This window comes from Camelina sativa, chromosome 8 (genome assembly GCF_000633955.1).
Source record: "Camelina sativa cultivar DH55 chromosome 8, Cs, whole genome shotgun sequence".
Lineage (NCBI taxonomy): Eukaryota > Viridiplantae > Streptophyta > Magnoliopsida > Brassicales > Brassicaceae > Camelina > Camelina sativa.
In genome coordinates, this window is record NC_025692.1 from 20,125,744 (window position 1) to 20,139,312 (window position 13,569).

At 27.5% G+C, this 13,569-nt stretch overlaps 1 pseudogene; it reads right to left on the minus strand.

The window, feature by feature from the left end:
• LOC109126036 lies at positions 8,691–10,415 on the minus strand (annotated as a pseudogene).

A 13,569-nucleotide genomic window follows, 5' to 3' on the forward strand; every position in this document is an offset into this window, starting at 1 on the left:
ATCCCCTGCAGCATGTGTCTTAAACAATGCTAAAACATCAGTATCAAACTTTTTTAATACATATCTCATCGACCTTCAAAAATTGGGTTTATTCGCTCCCTAGCAATTCCAAAACATGCAATTAATGATAAATTTAAATAATCCTTTTAGAACAGCCGAGGAAAAGCGTTATTTACCCCCAACGGTGCTAAATAACTTTGTCCCACCTGCAGCCACTTGACATGAACTCGTGAACACACCCCCTTCATGCCCCACATCCTCATTGTCTACTCGAACGTGTTTCCCATATGAGAGACCACCACTGTCTGCTCTTGTGGGACCAAACACTAACCCTCTAGTAGACACATTTCCTTTCAACCATTTACTCTTAGCACTTGTCCCTTTCCAAAACTTACTCCCCCCAGTCCTTCTCTCTGATTCTCCTCCGCAAAGAACAACCCTCTCCACTACTCTCTTCCCCTCATGCACCTTCCCAGAACTCCCATTCCGGCCTCCTGGAATATTCTAGGTTTCCGCATTCTCTTTATTATCTTCTTTTGAGATATTAGCATGATGGCTCTTATCCTCCCCTACCAGACCACGAAATCTGTTCGAGACCACCATACACACATTGTCCCCCTCTGTATCCTTATCCACCCTTACACTTTTTCCTTTCTCCCTAGAGCCCCCTGCTGCAAACACCAAACTCGCAGATGCAGCAGACCACCTACAAGAACTCCTTACTTGCGTAAACCCATCCATGTCCTGCTCCTCCCTGACAAGACTCAACTCACGCATTTGCACAGTGCTTTGGAAAATTTGGGATGCAGCCCGCTTAGGAAAAGTACTCACCATATGTCCAAACACACCACCCCCTGAACAAATATGGTTCAACCCTTCATATGACGCATAGTACCTTTCCCGATTCACCATAATTGTACCTTTTAAAGACTTCTTCAGACTCACTTCCACACAAACTCAAACGAATCTCGCCCTTTCCACTCCCAGAGTTGTTAAATCCACCCTAATAAGTTTCCCCAAGCCCTCGGCTATACCCATCACAATTTTTCTATGATAGAAATTGATTGGCAAATTTGATATCCGCACCCAAACCGGTGTATTAACAATCTCATCTTGCAGTGGATCAAAACTTGGATCCCATGCTTGAACCATCAAGACACTCCCTAGCACTCTCCATGGACCCCCAATCACCGCTGGCATATAATCCTCGTCGGAATCAAAACGAATCATGAAAAATTGTCTTGGCAAATCCAAAACAAACATCCTCCCCTTCGACTTCCACAACTCTTTCAATCTCCGTCTCAGCGTTGCAATCGTGATGCTAGGACCCAACACTTTCACTATCATACACCGCAGGTATAACCCATTCATCGCTTCCAAAAATTCTTGCCCAATCGTAACCACTGCCTCCCCCTTTTCCCCATCGGGGAATTTCAAACCCATCCTTGATTGCACAAAAGCATTATCCAAAACCTTTTCCGGAACCTGAATCGCTACATTTCCAATCCCTTGAACCTTATCCATCCATGTCAGAGACCCATCCGGAACATCCCAGGGTGGCTGACCATCATCTTCCATACTCTCATCTTGGTTATTCAGAATCGCAGTCCCCACGCAGCTAGAGTTTTCCATGTCTTTCAAATTCGAGTTCTTTTCTATATAGTTTTTTTTTAATGAAAATGTTTAAAAAGAACTACATTTACAATCATAACTAAAACCATGTTAATAACGTATAGTTTTCTATTTTATAATAAAATAATATTATTTTAAACCAGAAATCTATAAATTATCATCATTTATCAAAATCAAAGAACTAACTTATTCTACAAGCACCATATAACCACTAAATTATTATTTTCTTTTCAAAACAAAAAAACGCTGATTTATATTTATTTATTCAAATTTTCCAATTCACAATTTTTTTGCCAAAAAATTGCATAAATAGTTTTAACCTCAAATAAGAAAAATTGCAAAACTACATTTTCTAAATTTTAGTAGAAATATCGCATAATACTATTTTTTCTCTAAGCTCGGAAAATTTTGAAAGTATATTCTGTTTTCAATATACCATCGAAATAGTATACTCATGATATTATATATACCCACTAAAACGGTGATTTGAGCTCATCGCAATCGTTGTTGAGTCCAAAATTACAACAATATCAAAATAACTGAAGTCAGACCACTAAACATATTTGCTTACCTTTTATTATCAGTCAGTTTCAAATTCCAACATCTTCAATGTATAAAATCATCTAAATCACATACAAAATTAAGAGGGGGTATTGAATTTGATATTCTAAAGGATTGTAGAGTATTCTTAAAATCCTTTGTTATTCAATTGAGGATTTTTAAAAACCTTCTGAAATCCTATGTTATTCAACTTAAGATTTATGTAAAATCCTTTAAAATAATATAGAATCTCTTGTTATTCAATCAGTAATTTTTAAAACCTACTTGAAATCTCTTGTTATTCAATTTATCACAACTTTTTTTTAAAACTTGCTACTTTAGATGATTTTAAGAGACTTTCTTTTATTTTTTAGTTGAAAAATATGACAATCAAAATCATACCTATAGAGGTGGAATTTTGAAAGATTTTAGAGAAAAAAAAAAGACTGAAGATCTTGAAGCCAAAAACCCCCGCCTATCATCAGCCACCTTCTCCACCAATCTCAGCCTGAACCATCAAGTTTTTTGGGTTTGCCGCAACATCATCAGAGGCAGAGTAAGGGGATAATGAATTCTATTGGTTTGGATCAGTTTCTGGATTTGAGCTCATGGAGAGTTCGATCAGATTATTATTTGGACACAAAAAAAAAAATACATCACCATTGATTCAACTAATGTGATCAGTTTCTGGGTTTAAGTTTTACATGAACTGAGGACATAGCTCCAACTATTGATCTGATTTTCTTTTGGTATTGTGTTATAAAATATTATAAAATCACTCAAAGTTTAATAGTCAAATCTCATAGAATCACATTTCATTTTCTTTTCTTAAAATAGAAAAACTCTAAAACACAATCAAATCTCATAAAAACTTACTAAATCTTTCAAAATTCTAAAATATTAAAATCCTACCAAATCTTTAAAACACCACCTTTAAGAGCATTTGGTAAATGATTTATGAACACCTTAGGGCTTAATTTGTTTTCCTGCAAAACGTAACCTTACAAGTGATTGTGGTTGCTAGTGCTTGACGACAAACACACAAATCGCTTTATACCACTATGGGTCGCTTGAATTTTTTTTAATCTGCTAAATATTACAAGCTATTTTCATGGAGCAGTTGCGGTATATGGATGGTTCAAAACTATATATATATATATATATGTATATATAGCAAAATTAGGAATAGTAATTTATTTAAAAAACATTATTATCTCTTGTTAGATATAATTATAAAAAATTCCTAAATAAAAATAGATTAAAATAAGTTTTAAATAGAAAAATGTTCCAAATGTCTTAAGATAAAATATCTTTAATTAGTTTAATTTTTTACTAGGTGTTAGCCCACGCTACGCGTGAGTTCTTATATAATCATTATTCTATTTTGGAAAAATAATATAAATTAACATGTTATTATTATTTTGTTTATTCAGTATATATCAAAATTTAAAGACTACGTTGCATGACTTTAAATAAAGTAAAAAAATCAAATTTTCTTTTGATGATAATATATCTAGTGCAATTAAGTCATATTGTATCTTACATGTCATATGCTATATATTTTTGTAGTTGTAGTCATATTTTAAAATCATTGTGATACATATTTTCATAAAATTTATTTTGTGGTGTTAGTTATGCATATTTTTTATTTATTTATGGTGATAGCTTAAAGAGATTTAGAATTAAGAAAAAAAATCAAAATAATAAACAGTAGGTTTGCAGTGTCTCATACATATATAACTAAGAGAGTCTTACAATAGATTATTAGACTAATACATTTTCCATAAAAATAAAATAAAAAAACAGCAAATACTTTATTAGGTTATTATGTTAAAGTCTTTAGTTGTGTATGGACTTTGATTTATATAAAATGATAATGTTTCATATGGAAAAAATAATTAACATATTATTGCATAATAGACACATAAACATAAATACTATTTTCTTTTGTTAACAAACGTTAAGACCTAGAATGCAACTTAAGTTTCATCTTTTAAAACTAATATATATATATATATATACTTCTATTATAACATTAAAATTTGACATTTTACTTTAAGTTTAAATTTATTTAGGCTATTGTCTAACATTCATCAATTTTCTGAAAATAAATGTAAAATTTTGAGATCAACTAAAAGTTTAATTAAAAGAATATAATATTTGATTTTGTAATCAAAGATTATTAGTTTTTTTAAAAATTTATCACATATACATGGAATCACTACAAACAAATCATAATATAAAGTTGTTTAATTAACGTTATTTTAAAAACCGCGATTAAAAATTTATGAGATTGAAAGAAATGAAAAATTCATTTAATCATAAGATCGAAAGAAATTTAAAATTCATTTAAAATTATGTTTATATACAAATACAGAAAAATAACATGACTAAAACATTAAAAATTCATTTGAAATTATATTTATATACAAATAGAAAAAAGGAAATGACTACAATTGAAAGTAACAAACAACAAAGTATATATTTTCGAGTAAAATATGATAAGATTAAACTATGCATCATATATTACATGTATATCCTATTCAAATAAACTGAAACTTTTATTGAGTTAAATCAAGGAAAAAATAATGATATTATAGAATTTATAAAATTATGTGAGATTTGAAATATGAGGCCATGAGGGTTATAGTGAGATATACACATTTCTTTTAATAGATAATACATAAATCAATGTATCAAATTTAACTATTTGAGAGTTACAAAAGTGCAATTAAGTGCATATTAATACATTTCTAACATGTTCTATTATCTTAAATTAAATTCATTGAGAACACTATTATGATATTATTATGGGAGTTACAAACAAATTTTTATACTTTTTCAACTCCTAAAATTAAAAATCATTTAATTTAAAAGTGAGTGTTGGTGGGTTCATAATTTGGTTCAGAAGTATAATATGTTACACATTGATCGTTTAAAATGAATAGGGACATCTAATTCTCAAATAAACTTGATTTTTTTATTAAAACTAACATATGTTAATTTAAATTTAACTATGAAATTTAAAAAATAAATATGAATAGATTAGAAAGGCAAGAAATAGAAAAGAAATGTTTTATTTTTATATAAATAAAATAAAAATTAAAAACAATGTTAAATGTATGTAATAATTTCTAAATTAAAATATAGAATCAAACTCTTACAATACATATGAGATATAACAACATTTGATATTGGTGGGAGAGGAGGAGAGAATGATTACTTATAAGAGCATCTCCAATAATGCTATTTTTTTCTCTATATATAGAGGAACTCTATTTTTTCCTCTATAAATAGAGTTGAACTATTTTATTTGCAAAGTAGTCATCTTAATCTTTAACTTCTTTTATTTATGACCAAAATAAATAAAATAAGTATGTTTAAGAACTAATAATATAAATTTACGTATAAATATTTATTCTAAAAAATTGAGACTACTATTTGCAAAAGCTAATTTTATGAAAGTGTTACAAAATTTAAAGTAAAATGAGTTAGTTTGCAATTTTTGTAAATAAAAGGTGTTAATTATAAAATAAAAATAGTATCTATTTAGCATATTCTTTTATAGAGGAATAAATAGGGAAAACTATTGGAGTAAAAATCATATCTATTATAGAGACCCTCTATTATAGAGGAAAAAATAGAGAAAATCATTGGAGATGGTCTAAGATGATAATCCAAATTAGATAATGGATATGCATCTTTAAAAATAAGAACAATGTAAAATATATATCATGTAGTCTCTAAAACTAAAATCTAGCATTAAAATTTACAATGATATTTCATTTGGTTTTTTGTAACCCATACAACAAAAATAAAAAATCGAAAACAAAAAAGAACGAAAAATGATTTGAGGTATTGTGGAAGAGAATGAGAGAAGTGGAAGAGAATGAGAGAATGTGAAAATGAGAAAGTAAAAAACGTCAGTAAGAGAGAATGAGAAAATGTTTATTTATATGATAAAAATTGATGGAAGTTATATTTAGAATTATGGAAGTTACAATTATAATTTATTATGTTTGAATAAAATTTAATGGTGGAATATGACTAATGCATAATTTATTTTATTTTCAGTTATAATTTTATTTTAATGTGTGAGTTAAATGTATTGTGTTAGTTGGGTTTAAAATATTTTTAAAAACAATTAAACAATTAAAAAGCAAATAAAAAAATAAAAAAATTGGAAAGTATGAAATGAAAATCAACCAATAAGGAGAGACCAAAAAGCTTACTTTTATGTATACTAGGTAATATCCCGCGCAAATGTGTGGATTGTTATATAATAGAATATATTAATTAATTTAAATTTATTTGATAATCATAAAAAACTTAACAAATTAATTTAAATATCATTAACAATTTTTACACTTTTATTTACTCAAATGATACAATATCAAAATATATAACTTGTTTAAATATAATCATACATATGTTATACATATCTCTTAAAGTTATTTGTTTTATATTGTTCAACTTTGATAATAATTTTTATTAGTATTTTTGAGCATTCGAGGTAAAAAAATATTATTAATAATAAAAATGAAATTTTACTATGTGATTTAAATATATAATTTAATTTATGCATATAAAATAACACATAACCTAAAGTATTTAATAATTAAAAACTAAACTATTTTGAAAGTAAAAAATACATATTTCCTATAAAATCATGTGAAGTGCCATCAAAGTTTTAAAATATGATTCCCAAAGATTTTTTAATCATTTTTTTATATTTCCCTTAGTTTAAGATATATTGCTAGGTTTTATAATTTTTAATCCGTGTAATAAAAGCTAGATAGAAAAAAAAATCAATTTGTTTTTTATAGAGAAAAATCTTTAAAGTACATATTTGAATTTAAATTTAAAAATAGTGATTTTTATATAATTATATGTTGAATCACAAACTGAATATAATGATTATTATTCTAAAATAAATGTATTACAATTTTGTTGGATGTAAGTGAGAGTTAAGAAAATTTGATTTGATGATTATATTACAATTTTTTATATTCCCCTTAATTTAAGGTACATTGCTAGGGTTAATTTTAATTTTTCATCATTGTAGTAAAAGCTATAAAGAAAATAAATATCAAATTGCTTTTTTTATATAGCAATTTGAATTAAATTTTAAATTGCCTTAAAGTACATATTTGAATTAAATTTTAAAATAATAATTTTTATATAATTATATGTTTAATCACAAACTAAATATAATGATGAGTATTCTAAAATATATTGATTAAAATTTTGTTGGAGGTAAGAGAGAGGTAAGAAAAATTGATTTGATAATTATATTATAAAATTTTCTTTCATGAGAACATTTCAAATTTTAAGAATAAAATTAATATACATGAATTTGTAAGAACTAATCAAACATATAAAGTAATGAATTAAGATGTTTTCTTTAGCTTGATTCCCTTATTATGAGATGGTTATAACCAAAATATTATTATTATGTTCATCAAAATTTTATTATACATATGTATTTTAAATCAAAATAAGATAAGAAAACAAAGAAAAAAAGAAGAAGTACATAAAACAAAGAAACAATAAAATTCAAAACAATGTAAAATATATAGTAAACAAAAAATATAATCAAACTCTTAATTAGGTTTTCAATCTATGCAAGAACATTATAAAAAATAAATGTTTAGGATTTGAGATATGGTGGAAAAAGATGTGGGAATGGTTATTTATAGAATAAAAAGTGATGGAATTTACATTTCTAAAATAATTAAATTAGAAGAGTTACAATTATAATTAATAGTGTGTTTAAATGAAAATGAATGGAGGAGAAAAAGTCTATTCATAATTTATGTATTTTCAGTTATAATTTAGTAATAAAAAATGAAATGAATTTAAAGTATGCATTAATGTATATGATTAAATGTGTTGTTTAATTAAAAATAAATATTAAATTTTTAAAAAATAAATGTTATATAGACCAATAAGGAGAGAGTGAAACCTTACTTTTATGTATATATGATGATTACTTTTTAATTAATTTTTATTTTCCTCTAAAATTATATATTATATGTATTTTTGGTAGGTTATATATATAATTAAACCACTATCATAACGGATGTGAACCAGTCACAAATTATCCGAAAACACATCAATTTTCAATAATTATACCAAGTATTCGGGTCCTTTGTAATGCCTAAGACCATATACCCGTCCGTTTCTACAAATTAAATTTCCACATACATAACCACATCCACAACCACAACCACAACTGATGCGTTTTAAAGCAGTCATGCTCCTAATATCGAAAAGCTTCTGACTTTTCTTTCATTACAGAATTTTTTTTTTTTTTTTGCTAGTCTCATCGTAAAAATTTAAAAATTGAAACTTGTCACATCTAACATGAAATTTTTTTGTTGTCATTTTAGCATTGGGTCCGAACAGATCTAGCAAAAGAAAACATGCATGATACTAGTATTAGTCGTCGGGTTCTTTTTTAATCTAAGTAAAATCTAAAAATACAACCACTTGCGACGATTTTCACTAATACACAATATTTTGATTTATTTATTATGTACTTTCTTATTAATATCTTTGTTACATGCATCTACAACATATATACTTCCAACAATGTCTACAAAAGATAAATTGAAGTCTTGTTATGCTTTGAGACCAAGAGTGAGCTCAAGAGACAATTCTTCTTCACCTTTTGAAGTTTTTATTAAGTTTAACGACAAAGTATCATCATTGTCATCGTCATCATCATCATGTTCATCAACAACATTACCATCATCATCAATAGCAACAACAACATCACCATTTTCATCATCATCTCTAGCTTTATTAAGCTGGGCCTGTTATAGACAGAACTATAAAATTATCTCTGACTTTAATTACATGTAAATTTTTGATAACCAGAACGACACATGGATTATGATATAAAATCAAAATCATTCTATTGTGATCTTCTATATCATAATATAGCTGAATTTCAGATGCAAGTTTGAACAAATTTTATATATATATTAGAGATAAGCTGAATGCACCACTTCTACATGTTAACATATATAGTGAAAGATATGCATATAAAAAGGATAATTACCTTTGATGATTCATAGAGAGACTTGCAGGTAAAATAGTCACTTGGTACTTCCTCAGTTCCATCACTTGATTCACCAAATGTTATAATTTTTTCGTACATTTCCTCTTCTTGCCTACAAGAAATTTATATTATAGAAAATATATATCTCTAGAAATATATAAGAAAAACTAAAGCTTTATTTATATATATTAATAGCTAGACGAACCTTTGTTGATTTCGAAAAAAGTTAGCATTGCCTCGAAGCCGTTGGTAGTTATGAAGGTACTGTTGAAATTGCCACCAAGTTACTTGTCCTGTCACTCTTAACACTCCTCTTTGCTAATATCTCTTCTGCCAAAAATTGCATGTGTTTATATATGTAAATTATATACATTATGTTGAACCTCAGTTTAAATGGTCATATTCAATACATAAGTTTATATATGTAGTTTGCCAAAAAAAAAAAGTTTATATATGTAAAAAAAATTAAAAAATAAAGAAGCAAATGATATCTATACCTTGCATGGATTCTTCCAGCTTCATGCTCCTATACATCTGTAGGAAAATGAAAGATATATATATATATATATATATAGTTCAATATCCGAACCATAATTTATAAAATATGATAATACTATTCATAAATATACACATATATTGATATATAAATTACATATGTTTGTATAATTAGTATAGCTGGATGTATATAAAATTAGGACCTGAAGATGACTCTTTACATGTGAGATTGAGAGTCCTTTGGCATCCATTAACTGCAAAACCATCTTCGGAGTTGCTCCTGCAATTTAAAGGATAATAATATCAACCAAAGAGAAAAAGAAAGAAAAATTGTTGAAAAATAAAGAGAAATTTTACTATGATAAGTGAAAATTATAAAAAAAATTCATAAGAACAAGATGGCAGAAATTGTGAATGAGAACTTAATTAGGTAATTTTCAAAAGAAAAACTAAATCATATATAGATCACTTACTATTTTCTCCACCGAGTTGTTCAACTGCTTGAACAAAAGAGTTGTGAAGCTCGGAGTTCCATCGCAACCGCGGCACTTTTGATCTAACATAAGATCTAACGATTGGGTTTTTCATTTTTTTTTAGTTTTTTTTTTTCCTGTTTTCTTACTGAAACTGGCGTTTAGATCCGGCTGATCGAAGGGATGAAGGCAAAAGCTTTTATTGACTAATTGTGTCCTTGTTTATCTCTTGTCTTAATATAATTTATTTTTGTTGTGTCAGAAAAATAAATAAAATAATACGAAATAGAAACCCTAAAGAAAGGTGACTAAATACTTTGTTGTGGCTTGTCAATTTATGCTCCTTAATTATTATTTTTTCAAAACCGTTTATCTTTCACCTTTGTCATCCTTCTGACCATTTCTAAGAATACAAATTTGTAATACCAGATTTTCTTCTTTTCATATACTTGCTATAAGCCTATAATTAAAAAGAATATAAACATAGATGTATAAGTTATGTAAGTCAAAAAGTAAGTCAGACTAATCATATGACCTAAAAGCTTAGCATTATAATCATTTTGACCTAAAATAATTTAAATAATTATATTTGGTTTGAATTTCTGAACCATTTTATTTAATAAAAATTGTTATATGAAACAAGAAAACAAAAATTCTAAAAAAAAAGTCAAGAGTTATATATCATATATATATATTAGTCACAATTTTTGATAAATTTAAATAATATTGTATGCTTTTCGACATATTTTCAAAAGACAGATTTAATACTGGTTTTCTGCATCTCCATAATTCATTTATATTTAAAAGGGTTGTATTCTTTATAATATGTTGATTATTTCTCTTAATATTCAAAAGTGTTGATTATTTCTCTTAATATTTGTCTTTACAATAAGTGACTATATTTTTCTTTTTCTAATTAATATAAACAGAAATATATAGGTCTACTGTAATCTTTTAATACATTATACACACATTAATTGGTAACATTATATACAGGGTATACCCAGAGAGATTATATAGAAGTGCTGAACTCAATTAAGAAGTTAAGATAGATTCTCTAGTGAAATTATGTCTTGCAAACTAAAAATTATTTTTAATTAATACCCCTACTAATGAAGAAAATTAATAATAGTATATAACTATGCACACAGAAACAAAAATTGTATTTAGTTCTCATTATAGTTGTTGTAACTGACGCGACCTCCTTGATCCTTCTAGCTAATTCTCTCCAACAAGACTAAATAACATGGTGAAGTCATGAATACTAGGTCTTGTTTAGCGGTATATGTTGGAATATTAAATAATTTGTTTACAAAATTGATTCTGCACTAAAAAAAATCAATTAGATCATAATTATAATTAATCTGAATTTTTGTACCACATCTCAATAACAGTGATTAGTAACATATTTCTCTCAGTTAGTGGTAAAAATCAGGATATAAACCTCTAAGTGCCAACTATGAAATCACCAATCACACAGTTGTATAGATAAGGTTAATGGAAAGAACGAACTTGAGCAAATAGAATATATAAAAAGGTATATGTTTCCTCTGGGATATAAATAGTTATATATATTTGTCCTTGTCCCCATGCACGACCGTTACGTTTGCGGGAGAACCGTTGCATGTTATTAGCGAACTGACTCAAAATTCTTTCCATTATTATTTTATTATAGTCAACCACAATTCTCATTCCTTGTCACTTTCTTTGGTCCATATCATTTAAATATTGTATACATCAATTTGTAGCGAGTAACCCAAAACATAATCTAAGTTGTGGATTCCTCTGTGATGAAGAAGTTAAACATTTAAACCAAAGAAAAAAACAAGTGAACTAAATAACAGTGACGTGCGACGGTGCGAGCATATTGCATGTATGTGAATCCTCTTCCGATGACACGTAACACGTTCAAAACAAAAAGTCTCCGTTTCGGTTTATAGAATATTCAAAAAAACAAAAAACAAAAAAAACTAGTAATAATGTCCGCTGACGTAATACTGTAACTATAGAATAACATTTCAATCACGTATTTAGATGTGATTAGTCCTTAATTTTTTTTTTCCAGTCCTTTTGTCCATTCCGTATTTCTCATGTATATTTCCATACCATCTTGTTTATGTCAAGATTACAGGAGAGCTATTATTGTAAATTTTGTCTCTTTAACTAGACTACAGTTTATATATGCCTACTTCTCAAATTTAACACTTTTATATTAGTTGAAAATTTAGTATATTTGACTTACGGAAGAATTTAGTGTCTAAACGAAAAGACAAAAAAAGAATCTGCAACTCTTTAGAGGCGTTGCCGCTTGGCTAGAGAATACCATTTTTATTAATTACCAATCTTACATCATCACGTTTTTTTCAACATCGTCGCACTTTTATATTCTTTGTAACGCATTTACGCATGTACATTGCACTTTAATTTTCCTTGTTCAGTTTAGTTATCGGGAAAAGGGGAGCTAGTAAGGAATGACTTTAATATAAACTGCTAGCTTGCTACTGGTATATATACTTGCTAGTAGAGATATTTTGTACGTACGCGCGTGGTATCCTGTTTATAACCTAGTAGCAACTTTAGTTAATTGAAGTTTCTCTAATCTTTTGTATTAAGGTCGATTGAAGTTTCTTTAATCTTTTGTGTGTTTTTGGTTTCATTTTTATTTCTCGAGGAAAAATGATACAATGTATATATCGAAGTATATATATATTTTTTCCAATTTTTTAAAAAAACGTGATTAATAATTAGTACAATAGTCTATGCATATGCTCGCTCTAATTAATAAGTAAATGACAAGTATTAAAAAATTACTAAATTACAAGGTTTGCTCTAAACTTGTCGATATGAAAGAAATAATATTTCTAATTCGTTTTAGTGATAACTCGTAGGCCAAAAAAGAAAACCGATCATGTTTAAATTTTCCTCTAATTGCTTCGGTGATGGAAATCAGTCAAGATTGAAAGCTTAAAATGTCGATATGGAAGCCGGTCCAATGAAAAGGTGGTGTAATTGATTAGACTGAGAGTAATTTCATGGTTCACGGTTTCGTTTTACCCTAACTAACCAACTTCTAATTAGCTTCTTTGCATATAGATGGAGCTCATGTGCTCAAACTCGCTAATCGGATTGACATATATAAGAAGATGTAAGCCCTAACATTCTTCTTTTTCTTTTCGTTCTTTTTGATAAACGGTATTCTACTCAAACTGCATAAATATTAATTAGTCCATATATAGTAATAAATGAGTAGTGTAACGGAAGATGCAGAGTTTTATGATTAGTCAACATTTAGTGGGTTTTAAATTCACATAGCTTATAGTATAACTGTATAACCCCCTTGACAATAAAAAAAAAAAAAAAAAA